The following is a 22,139-nucleotide window of genomic DNA, read 5'->3' on the forward strand; positions in this document are numbered from 1 at the left end:
CGACGACCTCCTGGAGAGCATCCTTCTTGAGCATGGTCTCGACTTTACCGATCCCATGGCATAGGAGCTCAACGACACTGGATTCGCTGTCAGGGGAGGTTGAGATGTCGTGAATGGGACGCGATATCCTTGGCCGATCACGGAGACCGTCCAAGCATTGCCCCCATGTTGCTGCCACCTGTGCACGCAACTCTGAAGGCATCCCCCCACAGGTGGGCACGCGGGGGGACTGCCACGCCTAGCGCTTGCGGCCGCGGCCGCTTCCTCTAGGAGTCTTGCCTCCCCTGGAGGACTTACCGCCCCTCTTGTCCTTGGCAGGAACGGGCTGGGGCTTAGACACCACTTTCTTAGCTGTCGGCGCCTGCTTCGGTGTCTTGCGAGGCTGCTGCTGATGTTGCTGTGGAGCTGGAGGCTTGTAGGGCCGAGATGCAAGGGCCCTTTGGAGGAGGGAGTCCTGACTCGACTTCCTCCACCTCTCAGCTGTACGTTCCATGTCCTGGGGCTCAAACAAATTCCCCCCGAGGAGGGAGGCGTGCCTGAGCCTGTTGACGTCCACGGCGGGGACCTTCGGATGGATCTTCTCGGTCACCACATCACGACGCTTGAGCACCGAGTTGGCCCACAGGTTGGTAACCTGATGTGCCAGAAACTCGATGGAGCGAGTGCCCGAGAGGAGGAAGGTCTCCAAGGCCTTCCTATTGCTCTCCTTAGACAGATCCTCAGAGCACAATAGGATGCCCAGAGACCCTAGCCAGACATCCAGCCACGAAGTGGCCTGCATGGCGCACTTCGCGACCTTCTCATGGCTTAGAATCTCCGACGCCGAGAACGTCACCTGCCGGGCGGAGAGCTTCTCAAGAGGAACTCCCCTAGTCAGCTCTTCTACCGAATGGTGGAGGGGAAGAGCGAGGCTAGACTCCCCCATGATCTCAAAATACCTCCTCTGCTGGAGACGAGGAGGTGGGAGGAGTTTGTTCCCGGCAGAGGAACGACTGGAGGTAGCGAGTACTGCGAGCTGAGCATTAGCCCTGGCTCTGGCACTCTTCAGCCCCTGGGACCAGGGCAGAGCCGCGCTGGCCTTTGGGGGCTTCTGAGTCCCATAAACCTGATCCAGGACCGTGTCCTTGCCTTCACGGGGGGCGATCACAAGGTCCATGAACCCGTTGAGCTGTCTCATGAGGCCAAGGACCTGCCAAAAGGCATGCTCAGACTTTCCCTGCGGACTGGCAGCTAAGTCTCCTGTCCCCGGAAGCTCTTCCTGGGGAGAAACGTGGACGTTCTCCCGGGGTCTAGCTAGTTCCTGACGAATACGTGCAGAAGACTTCGGCAACGTCTTGGAGTCCTTGGGTTCCCTCCTGGGTGGGATACAAGACTCCAGCAAGGTGGTCTGGTAGGCACCCTCCGCGCGAGACGATTCTCCTCCACGAGGAGGTGACTCCCCCCTTGGTGCCGAGGGGGAGGCCGCCGCCTCACTGGACTCTCCCGAGGACGGAAAAGCCTCGTCCACGGGAGAAGGAGAAAACGACTGCGAAGGGGTCGAGGGCCTTCCTGACAGACCTCTTAGGAACCAACTTCTCCCTGGGAGAAGTCACCACGAAGTCCACTCCTCTCCTTCTCTTCAGCGGGGGCGAGGCCGTCGCTGGTTTGTGTCCTGGATCGGCAAGTGCCGGCTTCATAGCCTTCACTAACGCCCGCATCAAAGGACCAAACCAGGACTGCCGAGACACGGACACAGAGTCCGAAATTCCCGCTGGAGGGAAGGGGATCGGGCGATCCTTCAGAGTGGACACCACTGGACCTGCCTGTAAAAAAGAAGGAGAAGAAAGTTGTCTAGACCTCTCCGAAGGTCCTTCCTTGTCCTGCAAAAGTGACCTGCGCTTAGGAGGCGATCCCGACTGTGACCTGGCGACACTCGTCCCTGCTGCTGCCGCGAGCTGCGGTTCCCGACGCGAACGGGGGTCGTGCTGACGCTTGCGCGAGGGCGACACGAAAGAGTCGCGCGCGAGGGGCTGTTGGAGCGCGGGCACGCAATCGCGCGAAGACAAACGAGCGCGGGAGCGATCACGAGCGGGTGAACAGGCGCGCGGGCGCATAGGCGAGTGAGCGCGTGGGCGAGCGAGCGGGCGAGCTGGCGAGTGAGCGCGTGGGCGAGCGAGCGGGAGAGCTGGCGAGTGAGCGCGTGGGCGAGCGAGCGGGCGAGCTGGCGAGTGAGCGTGTTGGCGCGTTGGCGAGTGAACGCGTTGGCGCGTGGGCGAACGAGAGCTTTCAGGAGATCACTAAAGGCCAGGGGACCGATAGTGTCCTGGAGACCTGTGACGCGTGGGCGAGCGATGGCGAGTCGGCGATCGATGGCACGTTGGCAAACGCTGGCGCGCAGGCGAGCGATGGCGCGTGGTGGCGCATTGGCGAGCGATAGTGCATAAAACGCGCAGGCGAGCGATAGTGCATAGAACGCGCAGGTGAGCGATAGTGCGTAGAACGCGCAGGCGAGCGGCCGCGCGTGGGCGAGTTGATCACAGGGGACTTGTGTTTCTCTGGATCTGCTGGGCGCTGACGCGTAGGAGAGCGCTTGCGCGCAGGCGATGGATCATGTGGAAGATCAGGAGATCGCCGGCGCTCAGGAGAACTCTGACGCGCTGGAGATCGTTGACGCGCAAGAGATCGCTGACGAGAACGAGAACATTGACGCGTCAGAGATCGCTGTCGCGCTGGAGAGGGAGACGGCGCGTAGAAGGCTGCGCAAGAACTGTCGGCGCGACGCGCAAAGGCGAACGCTCGCGAGAGGGCTCAGGAAGAGGAGGCGCGTGGGCGTGCAGGGACTCTAGGCTTACTCGCAGGAGACTGCGCGCGTTGCTGCGCAGGAAAAAGCTGGCGAGCAGGATCGCGAGGGCGAGGAGAAGTTAAGTCCTTGTCCAAGTCCTGAACCGGAGTTCTAGGACGCGTGTGGGCGCACAGGGCGCGTGTCAGGAACTGGAAGCGCAGGTGCGCGTTGGCGAGCAGGAGATCTAGTGCGCTCAGGAGACCGTTGGCGCGCTGGGCGCGCAGCAGGAACAGGAGGATGTTCTTTATCCTTAGGAGAGCGCTGGCGAGCAGTAGGGCATTGATCATCCGAAGAGCGCTGGCGAGCAAGAGAGCGCTGACGAGCGGAGAGCGTTGGTGAGTAGCTACGCGTGAACGCGCAGGAGGGCACAGGGGAACCCTGACGCGCAAGGGAAGTGCCCACACCGTGGGCGACATCCCTTTGCCCCGAAGGGATAGGTGCCCGTCGGTTGACGAGATCAGACTGCTGGCCATCTGCACAGGAAGTCGAAGGTCTGGAAGGCGTAGGAGAACGAGAACGATCCCCGGAGAGGTCTAAGGACGCTGCTGCTACAGACTGCTTCTGGTGAGGAGAGTCCCCATCGGAGGACGGAGGAGAAGACTCGAAAAGGCGCCTCTTGACACCCTTATAAGGAGACGGGAGGCCCTTGCGGCGATGCGGACGATGAGCCTTACGGCGAAGGTGGCCACGAGGAAGGTCGCCAGGATCATCAGTCCTCCGAAGAGGAGTCTCAGTCAGAGTGCTCCCCCGAGGGGGAGACCTAGCCGCAGGAGAGCCCGTACGACCCCTTTCCCCCTCCGAAGGATGTACAGAAGGGGGAGGAGAGCCTTCAGCAACGTCATCACCATCAGGCGGCGCAGAGGTCTGACCAGACTCGTCGGAAGCCTCTACCACCACGACGTCGACGATAGACAGAGGATCTACCTCTGCTATCACTGGCGACTGCTTGACAGCGGCCCCCAACTGAATAAGGTCAAACAGGGCTTCCTTGGAGGGCAGGCCCTTAAGCCCCAAGGAACCCCAAAGCTGAAAAAGATCATCATTACATGGAGTTAACATTATCAAAATCCTCCCCCGGAGGAGGAGGGGGAACCGCCCCGCTATGGGAGGCGACGCCCTATCCCGCACCCCGAGGTCGGGAAACAGAACTAGGGCCTGCGCTCCCACTCGGCGGCCTCTCAACAGGAGCCGGACGAGGGGAGCTTCGGAAGAGGTTTGGGCGGCGGAAGAAGAGTCCCGAGAGCCTTCCTCCTTCAAGGCAACCCTCAAAAGAGAACGGTCTCTCTTGGGCTTCTTCTTACGCCGGCGGGCAAACCTCTCCCACTGGGAGGCAGACCACTCCCTACACTCACTACATGCATTTTCACTATCACACCGTCGGCCTCGACACTGCGGGCAAAGGGTGTGAGGATCAGTATCCACCGCAGACATGAAGGTACCGCAAGGGCGGCCGGCAATACCAGGGCACTTGCGCATGATGAACTGCAAAGGGCGAGGCCAACTTCAAACACACAAAGTCTGAGGAAAAGCAAAAAAAGATTAAGGCTGTCAAAAAACGAGGACAATAGACAGAGACGTCTGTTCATTGTCCGAGCCAAAAGTGAAGTGAAGCAAATCACCGGTGTGTGGGGGGGGGAGGGGTAGCAAGCTACCCCTTCCCCTACCCCCGCTATCTAGCGCGGGGGTAGTTAACCCTCGTTAAAATCTATTGGCTCGTCAATTTCAGCTACGCCGAAAGGTAAAGCCAATGTAAATAGCGTGGTTTGTATTTCGGTTACGGAACAAAGAATTTTTTGGTACCATATGCATCTCATTTCGCCCTATCATATGAAATAAAATACTATTAGAGATTTTTATTATCCATATTATTTGATCATTATTATAATCCATGTTATAATATTGCTCCTATCTGATGCATACTCACCTAGAGAAAAGTAAACTTTGTTCCAACACAATTACTTAACTTTCCTGATCTGTCTACGAGACCGGCAAGATCTTTGTGTACAGGTGAGTTTCTTCATCAGGTTAACTTCAAGATGTTCCTTACATCCAAATAGGACTTCCCTGCCAGGGGGGCAGGGAGCCATAACATAGTATATGCTATCGGTAGTGACATGTAACGGAGATATCACGGTCTCTAAGGTCACCAGACCAAAGGAATATTGTTTAAAAGTCAAAGGCACTACAAAAGGGAAAAATTCCACGATACATTAATTCTCTGGTACACTTCCATCAGGACGTCATGGCTTGAGCCCCAAAAACGGATTTTGAGTGAAGCGAAAAATCTATTTTTGGGAGAGATAGCCCTGGTTCTCTATTCGGGCCTGTCAGGCCCCTCCCTATCTTATTGTATCATGGAGGCTAGCATAAACGCCGGAAGGAATGAGGATGGCGAGCAACGGTGACGTCAGCCAAGATGGCGGCCAACATGGCGACCAGATGTTGACGTCGCCGAGTACCGTAACAGTAATGAAGGAGGAGAATTTAGTAACGGCTCCTCCCATAACTTGCCACACTTCCCCCTCGAAGCGCAAACGCTATGTGGGGTGCAGATAGCTATGTGGCGTGTCAAGCATACGTCCCGTTATCATACGATATCCTAAAGGGAAACCTTATGGGTACTCACGCCAGAAGTTAGAATTTTGTGAAACCTTTAGTTTAATTCTCTGGGAATATCTACTATAGTCATATATACCCTTAGGAAGCTACTGAAGGAACCTTCCATCAGGACGTCATGGCTATCTCACCCAAAAATAGATTTTTCGCTTCGCTCAAAATTCGTTTTACAAGTATAATTTGCCTAAATAGCTTACATAATTAGTTAACTAATTAATGCTATTTAAAACCGGGAATGTCGTTTTACTAAATAAATAACACATGCCTATCGAACGACAGTGCCCATGGCGCCTCCAGAAACAGGCCTAGCTCCTAGGCACAATGAATTACTCTAATTTCATTGTGAAACAGGAGCTAAAATATACTCATTGTAAAGACCCAATACTCAACTTTCCAGAGGCGGAAGAAGATGGAGAATGCATAATTATAATCCATGCAAAACAATCAAAAAAGTTAGATCAACAGGGAACACCACTGAGCGAAATCGCTACAAAATAAGGAATGTGCGCCATCTTGGAGATGGCGCTGTTGTCATACTCAATAGTAGTACGAGAATGGGGGTAACCTTGATACGGCTCCCCTTGCATTCTGTCACACCCCCCTCGAAGCCTAAACGCTATTAGGGGTGTAGATTGCTATGTGGCGTGTCAAGAATGCATCCTCTGATATTATGCGATATCCTTGAGAGAAATTTAAGGATATTCGCGCCAGGAGTTAGAATTCTGGATACCTAAAGGTAAAATTCTCTGGGAATATCACTGTAGTACATATATCCATTAGGAAGCTACTTTAAGGAACCTCCATCAGGACGACATGGCTTGAACCCCAAAAAATTATACACGAGGGTAAACGAGGATCATTTATGAAAGTATACTGAAGCGCATAGGCTAGGTAGCCTAGCGCAGGGAGAGATTTCGGTTACCTAAATCGCCGAAACTCTAACGTATACGATCGACATAAGGAAGAGGAAAAATATGCATAATTATATATATCTTTACTAGTATAATTGTGCCTAAATAGCTTTCATAATTTATTAATGCTATTACAACCAGGTAAACGGATTTTGAGCGAAGCGAAAAATCTATTTTTGGGTGAGATAGCCATGTCGTCCTGATGGAAGTTCCTTTAGGAGTAGCTTCCTAGGGTAAACTGTACTGTATTTGACTACAGTGATATTCCCAGAGAATTTACCTTAAGGTCTCCAGAATTCTAACTCCTGGCACAAATATCTAAAACTTTCCTTTTTAGGGATATCGCATAATATCAGAGGACGTATTCTTGACACGCCACATAGCTATCTTCACCCCAAATAGCGTTTACGCTTCGAGGGGGAAAAGTGGCAAAAACGAAGGGGAGCCGTTAATAAGGTACCGCTCCTCCGCTACTGTTTTGAGTATCTAGATAACGTCATCATCGCCGTCATGTTTATTTCTTGTAGCGTTAAGCGAGGTGCTACAGATACAGTACTTTCGGGAGGGGTCCTGTCAAGCCCTTTTTATGAAAAGGAGGGCGGGTCCATCAGGATGACATGGCTATCTCACCCAAAAATAGATCTTTTGCTTTGCTCAAAATCCGTTTTTTGGGCTCGGGCCATGTCGTCCTGATGGAAGTTTACCAGAGCATTAATGTATCTGTGGATTTTTTTTTTTATTTGTACCTTAACCTAGCAACCAAACAAGTATACCAGTCTCATCGTATACCTTCCCAATTAGAGTTTGTATTTGAAAACGAACAAATGTATGTATGAACAACTGACACCTCCCCTGGGCATACAGAGCTAACTGTATGCAAAGACAGACAGGTTTGTATCTGAATAGAAAAAATTGTTTGTATAAGTGAGCATCACATCTAAAGCATCCTGAGTCAGTTGTATGGAAAGACAGACAAGTATCTATCTGTGCAGAAACTAGGTATGTACACACATAAAGAAGGTTTGTTTACCTGTAGGAACCAATTTCTACAGTTGTTCTTTCATTAATATGCAAATAAAAGGGTGATCATAAATAATGCTCTAACACATCTTTATTTATCTGAATTTGGGGCAAATAAGATGCAAATTTCAAATAGTTTTTTTTTTATAAACAATCAATAAATTATGTAAATCAGTCTGCATTTTATAAAATATAAAATGTTTGTGAAATAATTTAAGCATAAATGTACTGGTAATGCCAGAAATACTTGTTTCATCTGAACAGAAACCATTATAATGCCCCTAAAATGAAGATTCAGAAAATTTTCTATTCTAAATTTCTGTCATTACTGTCTGTTCACACTTGTGTAAAGGACACACGGCACACATGTTATTCTTTATGCTTCTTTCACCTGTTTTATTTGGAACATTCCATAATGTCACCATGGTGACACTTTACTTAACATGTTGTACCATAGGGAGTTAACACGCACACCCTGCGCGTAACAGTCCCAATTGATTCACTGTTCCTCACAGCATTAAGCGACAGGTTTTAGTACACTACCTGCCGCCACCACAAACCTCTTGATCTCTTGTACTTGCTTCGCATAATGTTTGAAAAACACTCTGGATGACTTCCATCCAGTATATGAGCGAAGACGTTCGAAATTCATATGTTGGAAAAAATTCAGAGATGAAGCAATTTTTCTCGGATCGTGACCTGTGGGTGTACTGTCCGGATCCGCTCTGCGAATGAAGAAGGTGATCTTCGCCCTTAATTATTTTAGAGACAAATTTGAGCCTGATGTTTCTCCTTTAAAGAGCTGTCCTCCCCCAAAGTCTGAAGTTCTTTGAAGATAGACCTTTAGGCACTCCACTGGACATAGAGAGACATCTTCCTTCAGAGGGCAGATTCTCCAGGGACCCCACCTTTTGGTGGGTAGCTCGTTCTTGGCGAGAAACGTTGGGTCAGGAAAAAGAATCAGTTCTCCCTTTTCTGTGAACTGAATATGGCCCTCATCTCTAGAAAGGGCCACTACAGTATTTCACTAACTCTGGCCCCCGAGGCTAGTGCAAATAGGCATATAACTTTTAGGGTCAAATCTTTCAGAGAGCAGTTCTCATTGTTCAATGTTGATGCAAAATGAAGAACTTTATCCAAGGACCATGAGATGGGCCTCGGAGGTGCTGCAGGCTTAAGTCTAGCACAGGCCTTAGGAATCTTGTTAAAGATTACGTTAAAGAAATCTACTTGGAAGGCGTACAGTAAGGGTCTAGTCAAGGCAGATTTACATGTTTATATCATGTTGGCTGCTAAACCTTGTTCATGAAGATGAATAAAGAAGGATAAACAGAAATCTGGTGAGATTTCTTTTGGTTTCTTTGCCTTGGCAAATGCAACCCATTTCTTCCAAGATGACTCATATTGTCTTCTGGTAGATTTAGACTTATATTCTTCTAAGAAGTTTATACTGTCTCTCGAAATCCCGAATCTTTTCTTAACTGCTAAGGAGAGAAAATCATGAGATGAAGGTTTCGGGTTTTCTGTGATGAAGCGAGAACAGTCGACTTCTGCACTTGTTGTGTCAGAACTGGGTCCGGCAACGGGACCAGTCTCAGCCGCAGTTCCAATACTAGAGGGAACCAGATGCTGTTCGGCCACTTGTGAGCCACTATAGCTGCCGTTCTCTGAAAGAATCTCAGCTTGTTGAGGACTTTCAACAGAAGATTGGATGGAGGGAACAGGTAAATCCTGGACCATCTGTTCCAATCGAGGGACATCGCGTTCACTGCTTCCGCTAGAGGGTTCTCGTATGGGGCCACGTAACAAGGTAGTTTCTTGTTGTCGCTCGTCACGAAGAGGTCGATTTCCAGTTCTGGGACTTGACGTAAGATGAAGGAGAATGATCCTGTGTTTAGGGATCACTCTGACCCTATTGGCGTGAACCTGGATAGAGCGTCCGCTGTCACATTGCGGAACGCTTGGAGGTGAACTGCTGATAAGTGCCATCTCTTCTTTTCTGCCAAACGGAAGATGGCCAACATCACTTGGTTGATTTGGGGCGATCTCGAGCCTTGTTGATTCAGACATCTCATTAACACCTCGCTGTCTAGAACCAGTCTTATGTGGGTCGAGCAGCGAGGAGCCAATTTCTTCAGTGTAAGGAAAACTGCCATGGCTTCCAGAATATTGATGTGAAAGGTCTTGAATAGAGAGGACCAAGTCCGTTGGACTTTCCGTTGGTGAGAGTAACCTCCCCATCCTTCCTTTGATGCGTCTGAGTGGATGATGACTAAAGGTGGAGGTGGTTGTAAGAGCACCGATTTCCTCAGGTGCTTGGCCTCCAACAACGGCTTGAGAAGTGATCGTAGACAAGTCAGTATTGGTCTTCTTAGATCTCTTCGAGCGTTTGATGCATATCTTCTCCAGACTCCTGTTGCATCCTTTAATTGTGCTCTTAACACCGGGTTTGTCACTGATGCAAAATGAAGGGAGCCCAGCACTCTTTCCTGTTGGCGTCTTGATATCCAACCGGATTTCAGAAGTCTCTTGACAGATCCTGCTATCTCTCTCCTCTTCTTTGACGGAATGAAGGGGCGGTGTGACTGTAAGTTCCAGTGTATTCCAAGCCATTGAAACTTTTGAGCTGGAGATAGTCGAGACTTTTTGACCCTGATCTTGAATCCCAGATGTTCCAGGAACTGGATCACTTTCTTAGAGGCTTACATGCATTCCGTCTCGGATGCTGCCCACACCAGTCAATCGTCTAGGTAGGCCACTACCTGAACACCTTTTAGGCGTAGTTGATGAACGACTGCGTTTGCAAGCTTTGTGAAGATCCTTGGGGCTATGTTTAGGCCGAAGGGCATGGCTCTGAAGACGTATTGTTTCTTCTGTAGCCTGAATCCTAGGTAGGAGGAAATTTGGCGATTGATTGGAATATGCCAATAGGCATCTGCCATATCTATGGAGACTGTGTATGCCTTTTTGGGCAAAAGGGTCCTTATGTGTTGAAGGGTTAACATCCTGAACTTGTAGTTTACTATGAACTTGTTGAGTGGCAACAAGTCCAGGATGACTCTGAGTTTGTCTGAGTCCTTCTTGGGAACACACAACAGCCTTCCTTGGAATTTGATGGACTTTGCCCTCTTTATTACTGTTTTGCTCAAGAGTTCTTGGATATATTCTTCCAGCACAGGGGTGGAGTGTTGGAAGAATTGAGGGAATGATGGTGGAGCTATGTTCCAGCTCCAACCCAGTCCGTTCTTCATTAGGCTGTGGGCCCAGGGATTGAAGGTCCGGCGATCCTGAAACGAGTAAAGTCTTCCTCCTACTGGAACCGGAGGACTTGCCTCCTTGACCGCATCCTCCTCTATTGCCTCTGCTTCTTGAGGGGCGTCTAGAGAAACCTCTAAATGTTCCTCTAGCTTTCGGCCGAAAGGTATTAGACTGCCTCTCAAAGGCTGGAGTAAAGGCTGGTGACTGTGTCGCCACTTGCTGGGGTACCAACTGGTAGGAAGCTGGAGGTTGTGCTACCATCTGGGGCACCGCGGTCATGTGAAGTTGTTGTTGTCTTTGTTGTCTGTCGGGGCGAGAGGGCACCCTTGGCCTCTTTGTCTTCCGTTTCGGTTGGGGACCCTCATCCAGGGAAGACTTCTTCTTTAGTGACAAGCCCCACTTCTGGAGAAGGTTCCTATTCTCCGTGGCGGCCTTGTCAACTATTTCCTTGACCATTTTGCTCAGGATGAGGTCCTTTCCCGAGATACTGGACGATATTAGCTTTCTAGATTCGTGTCTCACCACAGCTGAGGCAAACACGAACTCCCTACAAGCCCTTCTGGCTTTAATAAAGCCATACAGGTCTTTCGTCACAGTTGCCAGATGTGTTTTGGCCACAACCATAAACATATCCGGGTTCTGAGGATCGCTTGCCATTGTCTCCAAGATAGTCTGGAGGGACATCGAGGCGGCAAGCCTTTCTTCAGTCTTCTGCTCCATGCGCAAGAGAAACTCGGACAACTTGGGGAGGTCCTCACCGAACTGGCTTCCAGCAATATCTGCCTCCAACTTCCCGACTGAGAAGGTAAGATGTAAGTCCTTCCCGTCCTTCTGGTCCATAGGCAAAGCTAGGGATAACGGTTTACACTCGTCGAGTGTAGGGCAAGGTTTCCCTGCTTCTATTGCCTTTAATGCTGCCTTGTACCCTTTTTCCATAAAGGTGAAGGCCCAAGTAAATGAAGCAACAAAGGAAGGATGCTTTTTACTCAGAGCCAGCACCTTTGATTAGTGAAGGCCCTCTCCTTCAAGGTACTTGTTAACAAAGCCTGTGCTTTGGCAGGGTAAAAAAACTATGACCTCTTTTGGCTCCGTCCCTTCCTTTGATGCTGGCTCCGCCTTCAGACGGATGAAGCAGTCTGGATAAGCCTCCAAGCTAGGCCAGAATTTCACACCCTCAATGGGGACTGATCCCAGCTTCTCGGAAATGTAAATCTTCCCGGTTGTCATGGGCATGTATTCTGCATGCCTCCACGGATTCACATCTGAACATGAAGGACGTTCCTTCACGTTGAGTCTCCTGTGAGACCCACGGGATGCTGCAAGTTGGCATATTTCCAACCTCAACGCAGCTTCCTTTTCAGCATTCTGCTTCTGTATCTGCTGTACCAACGTCATAATGGAAGACAGAGTCTTCCCTATGTCGTCAGATGGGGGAGCAGATGATGTCGAGGGAACTGGTTCTGGGGCAGGAACTGATGAAACCGAAACCGATTCGACTTCTTCCTCCTCAGTATCAGGAGCCATAGTCGACTCCTCTCCCTGACCTCCTGCAAGAAGGTCATTTTCAGCGTCCTCTGACACTTTTGACATCCTGTCGTCAAGTTGGATGTCCTTCATCACGTCCGAGACATCCGACTCTACCGGTATCTGAACGCAAGGGATCTCTGGGTGAGACTGTGGTATAACAGCATCTTTAGATGCCCTGGGGAAAAGAAAGGCCCGCATCTTCTCATTTGGAAGGTAAGGCCCCGTGGTGTTCTTTTGAAAACCACGGACCCATCTTCGCAGTTTCTCCCTTGCTGCATCCCTTGACTCTGCTGACTGGGGGTCATCGGAAGCCTCAGTAACCAAGGTTTTACAGATGTTACATACCTGGGGGTCCCAATATTTTAGAGTTCCCTTGGTGATGGAACAGCGTGAGTGCATCCTGCACATCTCATGGCCGCAGAAGTTCTTACTCCGCACGTTGCAGAAGACGCTCTTACACTTGGGCTGGTCCTCCTGTAAAGAGAGGAAAATAAAGTGAGTATACGGAGATTCATCTCACTGGATAAAGTATACAAATATTATAATAAATATTTTGTCTTTTGCATATAGCTTAGGATAGATAAGCTAGAAATGAAATAGGAAAGACACATACATGTGTTTCCTGCCCAGCCAATTGCTGTGACCTTCCTCAAAATCAAAACCATGGGTTATTCTATTTTGGAAAACCCATCGGAAGATTTCTATCCTGTGAGGATAGGTAAGTGTAACTTAATACTAGCTTCCAGATGGTTTAAGATTGGGGATTGTTATCAGTGATCACTAATTAGTTTATAGAAAGAACTTACTTTCTTTATATTATAATATGGTCTCAACAAAAGGCTGCGCCATGACAACACAGGTTATGTTGGAAATTTTATGGCTACTGTATAATATATATTGTAGTTTTCTGTTTGCCATATGATCTATATTGCAAATATACTGGCTACTGTAGTTCCAGCCGGCATATGCCGGCAAGACTAGCACCAGGGTATAGTTCAGTCGATGTATTGTCGGCTGTGGTAGTAGCCGGCGAACTCGCCGGCCGCCGGAAGACCGCCAGCGGATCGCCGGCTGTCGGCACACTATGCCAGCCGGAGAATTAGATATATATACACGGCGGTCGGCAACCTCTACGGCTGTCGGCAGCTGGCTAGAGCTGCCGGCAGATTAGATCCCAGTGGTACTAGCTAATAGAGAGAGAAAGCATGGATTGAAGGATGGTGTAAGAGCTCTGCCTTACTACCTTCTTCCAGAATGAGGGTTCAAATGGAAGGGGAGAATGTATCATTCAGGCTTCCACCCATCCACAACTATTGCCGGCACAGTTTATGAATGGCAGTCCAAGAGAGGACTGAAGAACACTCTACAGTAAAGGGATCTTCTGCCGGCCCAACTCACCCGGAGCACTATGTCTGTAAGGGAGAGCTGAGTGACTATGCCACTACAGACAGAAGCCCGAGCCAGCCCCACAACCTGCCGGCAATCGGCTCGATTGTAGGACGATGGCCAAGATTTTGTGATGGCTAGGCCATCACTAAAGGACAGAATGGGGAGGGGTGGAGGTCCTATAAGGTGTGGGAGGAGCCGGCAGGGTTGCTGGTCCTACCTCACCTAAAGAAACTCTGTTCTAGTATTAAAGCCATCCAAGGTGGCAGGAGAATTCTATTATCGAGCCTAGAGTCGGCTAATACAGTAAAGGGGCCGGCAGCACCCTCGCCGCCACCCTTAAACAATAGAGGAACAGAGTTCTAGTGCCGGTGTCACCTAGGCAGCAGAAGAATCGTCTATTCTTCAGCCTAGGGTCCGCCGGCACAGGACTAGTCAGCTAGACCACAGGGAGAAGGTATCAATATCATATAAAGCCTTCAGGTGTTGTCTAGGGAGGTCTAGACTCCTATGCCGGCAGCTTAGTCCAACAGGAGAATGCTATTCACCCTGCCAGGCAGCTACCGGCATCAGACTAAATACTCTGAGGTTCTGACCAAAACCCAAAAACCTGCCTCTGCGGTTACAGGGAAAGGACAGAAAACCCTATCATAGTCCTGCCTGAATTACAACTCAAGGCACGACTGACTAGGGTTATAGCCTAGGCTAACTCAGAGGGAAGGAGAGACTGCCCTTAAATCTCCGTATGAGACAAGTATCACCTTATAATTAATCTAGGAGATGTCTATCTCCGCCTGAATTAATAAAAATGATACATGAGGGCAATCGGGGAACATGTATGAAAGTATACTAAAGCCACTAGGCTAGTAGCCTAGTGGCAGTGAGAATCGATTACCTAAATCACCGAAACTCTCTCGTATACTATCTTGGAAGAGGAAAATATTATGCAATCAATATCTTACATGTATAAAATTCACCTAAAGCTTCATTAAAATTATAACACTAGGAAAGTCTATTATATCATGCATGAAAGTACTGTAAACATAACGCCTAGGCTAGGAAGCCTAGCGTAAACAAGGTTCGGTTACCTAAATGGTCGAAACTATACATGATACATGAGGGCAATCAGGGAACATGTATGAAAGTATACTAAAGCCACTAAGCTAGTAGCCTAGTGGCAGTGAGAATCGATTACCTAAATCACCGACACTCTCTCGTATACTATCTTGGAAGAGGAAAATATTATGCAATCAATATCTTACATGTATAAAATTCGCCTAAAGCTTCATTAAAATTATAACACTAGGAAAGTCTATTATATCATGCATGAAAGTACTGTAAACAGAACGCCTACGCTAGGAAGCCTAGCGTAAACAAGGTTCGGTTACCTAAATGGCCGAAACTAAAATGAATACTATCGTCATAATATAAAGAATTCCTATATTAAAGCTATTAAAACGGGGAAGGTCATTCTGGCTAACTAAATGACTCATGCGTTACGAACAACAGCGCCCATGACGCCTCCGGCTTACGCAACAGCTCTTGCATACGTTAATTTAAGGGGACCGTCCGCCATGTCCGCCATTTTTTTTTTCTTATGATCCAAATTACACCATTTCTATATATGTTTTAGACATATATAATACCTTCATCATATAAAAATTTCAAGTCATTTGATCAAAACTTTTGGATTTATCAGCAAAAATCATGATTTAAAAAATAATTTAGGTACATTTTTCCCCACTACTATAATACCAATTGTATTGAAACTTATACCATAAAAACTACTCTATCAACCGAACAATTCTGTCAGAATTTTGATTTTCCTTTGTTTTTTTTTTTAATGAATTTTTATTTTTTTTTCCTCGTCTAGACGGAAAATAATCGTGAAAAAAAGTGTAAAAAGAAAAACAAAATTTTGTCTAACAGAATTGTAGGATTTTTATTCTTCTTTTCAACGATATCTTTCTCTCTAATATCGAACAACAAATAAGTGAGAAAAATGCACTTAAGTGTGAATAAGTATGTTTTTGAGTTATGAGCTCCCAAAGATTTGCAACACATTTTCGCTTCTTTTCTAAAAGAAATCAAGATAATATTAATATGACAAATTTGGAGATAATTTGTATTTTTCCTAATCATACAAACCTTAGCTATTTACATTGGGTTTACCTTTTAGCGTAGCTGAAATGGTGAGCCATTAGAATTCAACGAGGGTGTATTACCCCCGCGCTAGTTAGCAGGGGGGTAGGGGAGTGGTAGCTAGCTACCCCTCCCCCCCCCCCCCCTCACACACCGGTGAACTGCTTCACTTCACTTAGAGGTAGGACTTGTCTTGGGGGACAGGGCTGGCGGGCAAATATATGTAAATAGCTAAGGTTTGTATGGTTAGGAAAAATACAAATTATCTCCGAATTTGTCATTTGTTCCGTAACCGAAATATAAACCACGCTATTTACATTGGGTGACTTACCCATTAGGTAGGGTGGAAAGTCCCCAGCCATACTGGCTTTGGCTTTACCCGGGGACTCAGAATCCGAGTGAGTCGCACTCGAGAGAGGGAGTCCCTGCACCTCACAAGTTCCTTGTTCCGCAAGGAAACGTGTGGCCTACGTAAGCTTGTGTGTGAAGGAAGAAGTGTGACCCGTCCTAGGCAGTTGACCTGGAGTTCCAGAAGGAACTCTGGGTTAGGACGTTCCCAATACCACCTCGTCAGGGTATGGGGGACGCGACAGTATTGACTCAATACTCGGAACACAAGGAAGCATGGTTTACCTGCAGAGGTTCAAGGTCAGCTATGCAGAGACCAGAATGCTGCTTCCCAGTAGAGGGGATGATGAAGAAAGAAGTAAGGGCCAGATATACTTCTTTCGTTCATACAGACTAAAACCTGATAACAATGCCCTCAACCTTCTGCTACCTGTCCAAAAAGGAGCCTGAGGTTAGACCAGCTGTTGTGTAGCCACCACAAAGTGATAGAAACATATCGATACTCCTGTGGGTCACGTCCTGCAGGAAGCGGGCTGCGAAGGTCATTAGGCGCTTCCAGACTCCAGCTTGTAGCACCTGCGTCACAGAGTAGTATTACTCGAAGGCGAGGGACGTTGCGATGTATCCGACATCGTGCTGTAGGGTGACGTGACGGGGGAGGGTCTGGATTCAGGTCGAGATGAATGTCCTTGAGTCCGAGCTGAAGAGGTATACTGGTGACTCTCCCATGTGTCCTTCTTGTGCTCCCAACCCGGCTGTACGTAAGGAAAAACTGCAGCTGTTCCCAAAGATAACCCCACGATTCCTTTACTGGCAAGAAGGAGAAGGTTTGGGTCATCTGATACAGAATGGAGACTCGAAATCTTGAAGGAATTGGACCGAAGGGCCGGGACCTCAAGATTCTAAGTCTAGCCAACAACTCAGGAGCGAACCTGAATGTTGCCTTCCCCCATTCCTTAGACAGGGCGGAGTCGTACGAGACCAAGAAGATTGCTTACACACTGGCCGAGGCCAGAGTGAGCAGGAGTCCCAAGACGGAATACGATCAGAGGCCTGACGTAATGGGTCTTGAGATCTCTTAAGGGACTAAAAAGTCCGAACCATGCTCCATGTTGGAGGTCTCACTTCGACTGGGGGCAGGGACGTTCGCAGCTTTGCATGAGCGAGGAAAGGTCTAGTGGGAATGAAAAAGTTTATTCCTTTCGGCCTGAAGGCCAGGGAAAGGCTGAGCGACAGGCTTCACTGCCGAGAGCGGAAGGAGTTTCCTCCCGCCGAAAAGCAATAAGTTCGTTATTGCTGGAGAAGAGGCCTCAAGGGAAGAGGTATCTCTCCCACGAAACCAACCACAGAAGACTCTCCACTTCGCCTGGTAGACCCCTGCGGATGACTATCGCAGATGACGCGACCTCCGCCCCGCGACTGTAGCGGGTTGTCTCTTCCTGAGGAGGAGGCGTAGTGTCTCCAGGCGTGAAGCCGAAGCGATGCCCCGGCTCGTGAAAGATGTTGCAGTGTGGTTGTTTGAGTAGGCTGTGCCGTGGGAGAAGCTCTTCCGGGAGTTCCATCAGGGGAAGCAGATGGTCCGGAAACCATTCCGCGTATAGTCCCAGTGGAGCTCTCAGGGCCATCGAAAGGTTGACAGACAACCTGGTCTTATTGAGACCCATTCTCAACAGACAACAAAGGAGGGAAGACGCAGGCGTCGATGTTGTCCCACCATCACCGGAATGCATCTTGCCAAAGAGTCTTGGGGTCTGAGACTGGGGGGGAAGAACAGCCGAAGCTTGAAGTTCCAAGCTGTCGCGATCAGGTCCCCCAGGCCAGGACTTGCTGGTTACTAAAGGCCAAAGACCCCCAGGTACACTATCTGCGAGGCTCTGCTCAGATAGTCGGAGAGAACATTCCTCTGCCCGGAATGAGCGAGCCGATAGTGGTATTGAGAGGATCTCAAATCATCTCAGTATCTCTACTGCAAGATGCGAAGGTATGAAAATGCGTCCCTTGCTGGTTGGAATACGCCAGTACCATGAAGTCGTCGCGCACGGAGCGACTCGGCAGGAGCTGTAGGATCTGTAGAGGGGCCAGACTACGGCCCCTAAGCCTGCCTGAATGATGGAGAGGTATCCTTCAGGTCCTGACCATAGGCCTGAACCGGAACATGCCCCCCCCCCCCCCCCCCCCTTTTCTTTGACGAGTCCGAGAACAGCATCAAAAATGTGGGGAAAGGACAAGAATATCCACTCCCATCAAGAGGTTCCATAGGTCAACACCCATTGCAGGTATAAGCGTTCCGCTGGTCCCATAGGGGCCAGAAAGTCCGGTTAATCGTTGCTTTGAAACCACTGGAACTTCGGCCACCCCACAGGGAACTTATCCTGAGGCGACCGTTCGGGACTTTAGACGGGTCAATGAGGAAAAGAGACCTAGGAAACGTTTCAAGGTAGGGCTGAAAGCTCTGCTTGACTGAGAACAGGTACTGCGACTCTCCTCAGCCTTGCCACAGTCAACTGAAGGGAAGGCTCGGAGGAGGAGGCAACAGCATCTGGCGTCCCCAGGCGGTCACCCATCCAAATATCGACCAGACCCGACGTTGCTTTACCTCGCTGGACGGACGAGTAGCGGTGTTTCCAACGTGGTAAGGCCGTTGACTCAATATGATGGCTAGATACTCCAGACGTTGAGGCAGAAGTAGAGAAGGCTTCTAGCCAATTACCATGATCCCTCACTCATGGTAAGGATCCAGAAGCTTGTCCCGGCGTTGAAGAAGGTCGAACCCGAGCCTACCGGAGTTGACCAGACCTCCAAAAGGCGAAGGAGGCGGAAGCCTGCTCCTGAGCGGCCATGAGGAAAGCAGGGAGAGTTCTCTGGGGAAAAACCTGCGATGCCGCGGCCGGATCGCCACACCGCATCTTAAGTCTAGGCTGAATTCCAAGAGCTTCCTGGAAGATGGATGGAATGGAAACTGAAAGTACCCGTCCTTCCGATCCAGGGCCTAAGGAGTCCTGCCGCCTCGTTACCAGTCTGATAGATTCTGCTGTTCCACGTTGGACGAAGTTTGTTCGACAAACTTGATCAGAGCTGAGAGGTCGACTACGGAATTCCCGTCTCAGATGCTTTCCTACGAGAAAGGATCGACTGAAGAAGACGGGGGGTGAAGCCGTCGATGACCCTATGGAGGACCTACTCTTAAGGCATCGATCATTCTGCCCAAATGGGCAAAACTCTTGCCAACCCCATGGCATAGAGGTTCAGTGACACTGAATTCGCTGACAGAGACGGCAGGCGCGATATCCTTGGCTGATCACGGAGATCGTGCAGGAATCGGCATCGGGAAGCTGTTATCCGGATGAGTAACCTTAGGCATCCTCCCAGTGTGAGACCTGCAAGGGGGGGTTGCCAATACTAGAGTTCGTGAACTCTGCCGCTTCCTCTAGGATTATGCCCCCCGGGAGAGCCTCCCGTGCTACCTGCTCCTGACAGGAGGGGACTGCTATTGGACACCTTGTCTTAGCTGCCGTAGCCGGTCCAATAACATAGGCCGACGAGGCTGAAAGAAAGAGGCGCTGGAGGCCTGCAGGGTCTGGAAGAAAGCGCCTTGGAGGAGTGAAAACGGAAGTCGACTTCCTCCGCACAACCACTGTCTATGTCTCTGTCCTTGGGCACAAACAAGCTCTTCCCAAGGATGGAAGAGTGCTTGAGCTTGTCGACATCCACGGATGAGACACCCGAGAGGAAGCCCTCGGTCATTGCGTCTAGATGGTCCAACATCGAGCTTGCCCGCAAGTTCGAAACTTGGCGACGAAACGCTAAGGTGCTTGAGCCCGAGAGGAGGAAAGTACCCATGATCTTCCTGAAGCTTCCTTGTACAAAACCTCGGGGCGCAACCGAGGAGGGAAAGGACCTGGTAAGCCCCTTTCACGAGATGGAGAAGAGGAAGGGGTAAACCAGTCACCCCTTGGCCGACGGAGAAATCTCGAACGGAAAGCTCCCTGGCAAAACCCTTCCAGGAATGACGAGGAAGGGCTAACCCAGGTTCTGGAAAGAAGAATGTTGCTCAGACCTCCCTTAAGATTCTTCCTGCTCTTGCATGTGCCATGCTCTGCGTTTACGGGGTGAGGACCGTGTTCTGGAAATACGCTCCAGAAGACTCGCCAGGCTGGCCATGTTGCGAAACCCCAACGGGAATCGCGGTCGTAATCGCCCTGGCGCTCGCGCGATGGTAAATCAATGGTTTGCGCATGGCCGAACGTGGAAGCGCCCATGCGCGGGCACGCAGGAACGCAAACGAAAGTGCGCAAAGGAGCGCAGAAGGAGGGCGAGCGTGGTAGGAAGGGCGAGAGCTGGTGGTCGGCGAGCGATGACCCGTAGGCGAGCAATGGATACTGCAGGAGTCAAGCCGACGTTCGCGCAATGGAACACCGTCAGTTCGTGCGTCGGAACACTGTCGGTTCGCGCGACGGAACACCGTCGGTCCGCGCGACGGAACACCGTTGGTCCGCACGATGGAATACCGTTGGTTCGCGCACGGGCGAACATTGGAGCGCATGAGCGTAAGCGCGCGGGCAGGTGGGTGTGCGGTCACGCGGGCACGTGGGTGTGTGGACGCCCAGACACGTGGGCGCGCGGGTGAGCGCAGGCGGTTGGGAGACCGATGGCGCGTCGGCGGGCGACGGCCCGTCGGCGAGCGACGGCGCGTCGGCGAGCGATGGCGCGTCGGCGAGCGACGGCGCGTCGGCGAGCGACGGCGCGTCGGCGAGCGACGGCGCGTCGGCGAGCGACGGCGCGTCGGCGAGCGACGGCGCGTCGGCGAGCGACGGCGCGTCGGCGAGCGACGGCGCGTCGGCGAGCGACGGCGCGTCGGCGAGCGACGGCATGCGACGGCGCGTTGGCGAACGGTGGTGCGTTAACAAGACGCTGGCGCGCAGGCGAAGAATCGCACGGGCGCATAGGCGATCGCTAACGCGTAAGAGACTAGGGATGGTTAGCGCGCATCGCGCTAACAGAAGGCGCGCAGGTGCATCAGGAAGGTGAGCGCTGAAGCAAGCTGTTAATCAGGAGATCCTGGACGGTCAGAAAAAACCGTTGGCGCCCATTAGTGCGTGGCAGAAAAGGGCGCGCAGATGTGCGCTGGCGATTGAAGAAAGCTGCCGCACAGAAGGACAGAAGTAAAAGTGAGCGCTGGCGAGCAGGAGGAAGATCTACGGCAAGACTCAGCTACCGGAGATCGTGGTCCACAGCAGGCGAGCGCTAGATCGCTACTGATGGTGTCCAGGGGAACTGACACGCGTGGCAGATCGATGGCGATCGTTAACGCGTAGGAGATCGCTGACGAGCAGGCGAACGTTGACGCGTCTGTGGTCGCTGGCGAGCAGAAGGCAACGTGTGGAATCCTGTGCGTAGAAGAAGAGTCCTTGTCCAAGACCTGAACCGAAGTTCTAGATCGCGAAGGCGAACGTGGGTGCACAGGGCGCATAACAGGAACCAACAGAAACAGCAGAGACGATCATCAGGAGAGTGCTGACGAACAGAAGAGCGCTAGCGATTAGGAAAGCGCTGATGAGCAGGAGAGTGCCTGTGAGCTAACACTGAGCAGGAGAGAGCCTGTGCGCTAACACTGACCAGGAGAGAACACTGCAGAAGGGCGCGCAGGGGAACCCTGACATGCAAGGGAAGCACCCCCGTGGGAGGCAAACCTTTGCCCCGAAGGGAACGTAGTCGGTCGGGAGACTGATGTCCGACGGAATACCGTTGTCCGTTGGAAGACCGTTGCCCGTCGGAAGACGAGGTCAGACCGCTGTCCATCTGCACCAGGGGCGGAAGATCAAGAAGAAGGAGTTGTAGGCTGCATACGGAGATTCAAAAAGGCGTCTCTTAGCACCCTTATAGGGAGATGGGAGGCCCTTACGACGTAGCGGACGGTAAGCCTTACGGCGAAGGCGGCCAACAGCAACAACAGCAGAGGAGTCCTCCGAAGAGGAGTCTCTATGAGTGTACTCTCTCGCGAACGAAAGAGAAACACTTCGTAGAAGAGACGGGTCAGCCAGTGACCTAAAAAGAGCAAACCTCCGAAGAGGGGCTCCTGCAGTTGCCCAGCCCCTTGAGCGTAACTGCAG

General features: G+C 50.5%; 1 protein-coding gene and 1 pseudogene across 1 annotated transcript in view; both read right to left on the reverse strand.

Annotated features, from left to right (window-relative positions):
* The window catches only part of LOC137625997 (transmembrane reductase CYB561D2-like), a 249,978-nt gene that overhangs the window by 141,393 nt on the left and 86,446 nt on the right, over window positions 1-22,139 (reverse strand). The window lies entirely within an intron of this gene.
* On the reverse strand, window positions 18,557-18,675 carry LOC137626357 (5S ribosomal RNA; annotated as a pseudogene).

This window comes from Palaemon carinicauda, chromosome 33, assembly GCF_036898095.1.
Source record: "Palaemon carinicauda isolate YSFRI2023 chromosome 33, ASM3689809v2, whole genome shotgun sequence".
NCBI lineage: Eukaryota > Metazoa > Arthropoda > Malacostraca > Decapoda > Palaemonidae > Palaemon > Palaemon carinicauda.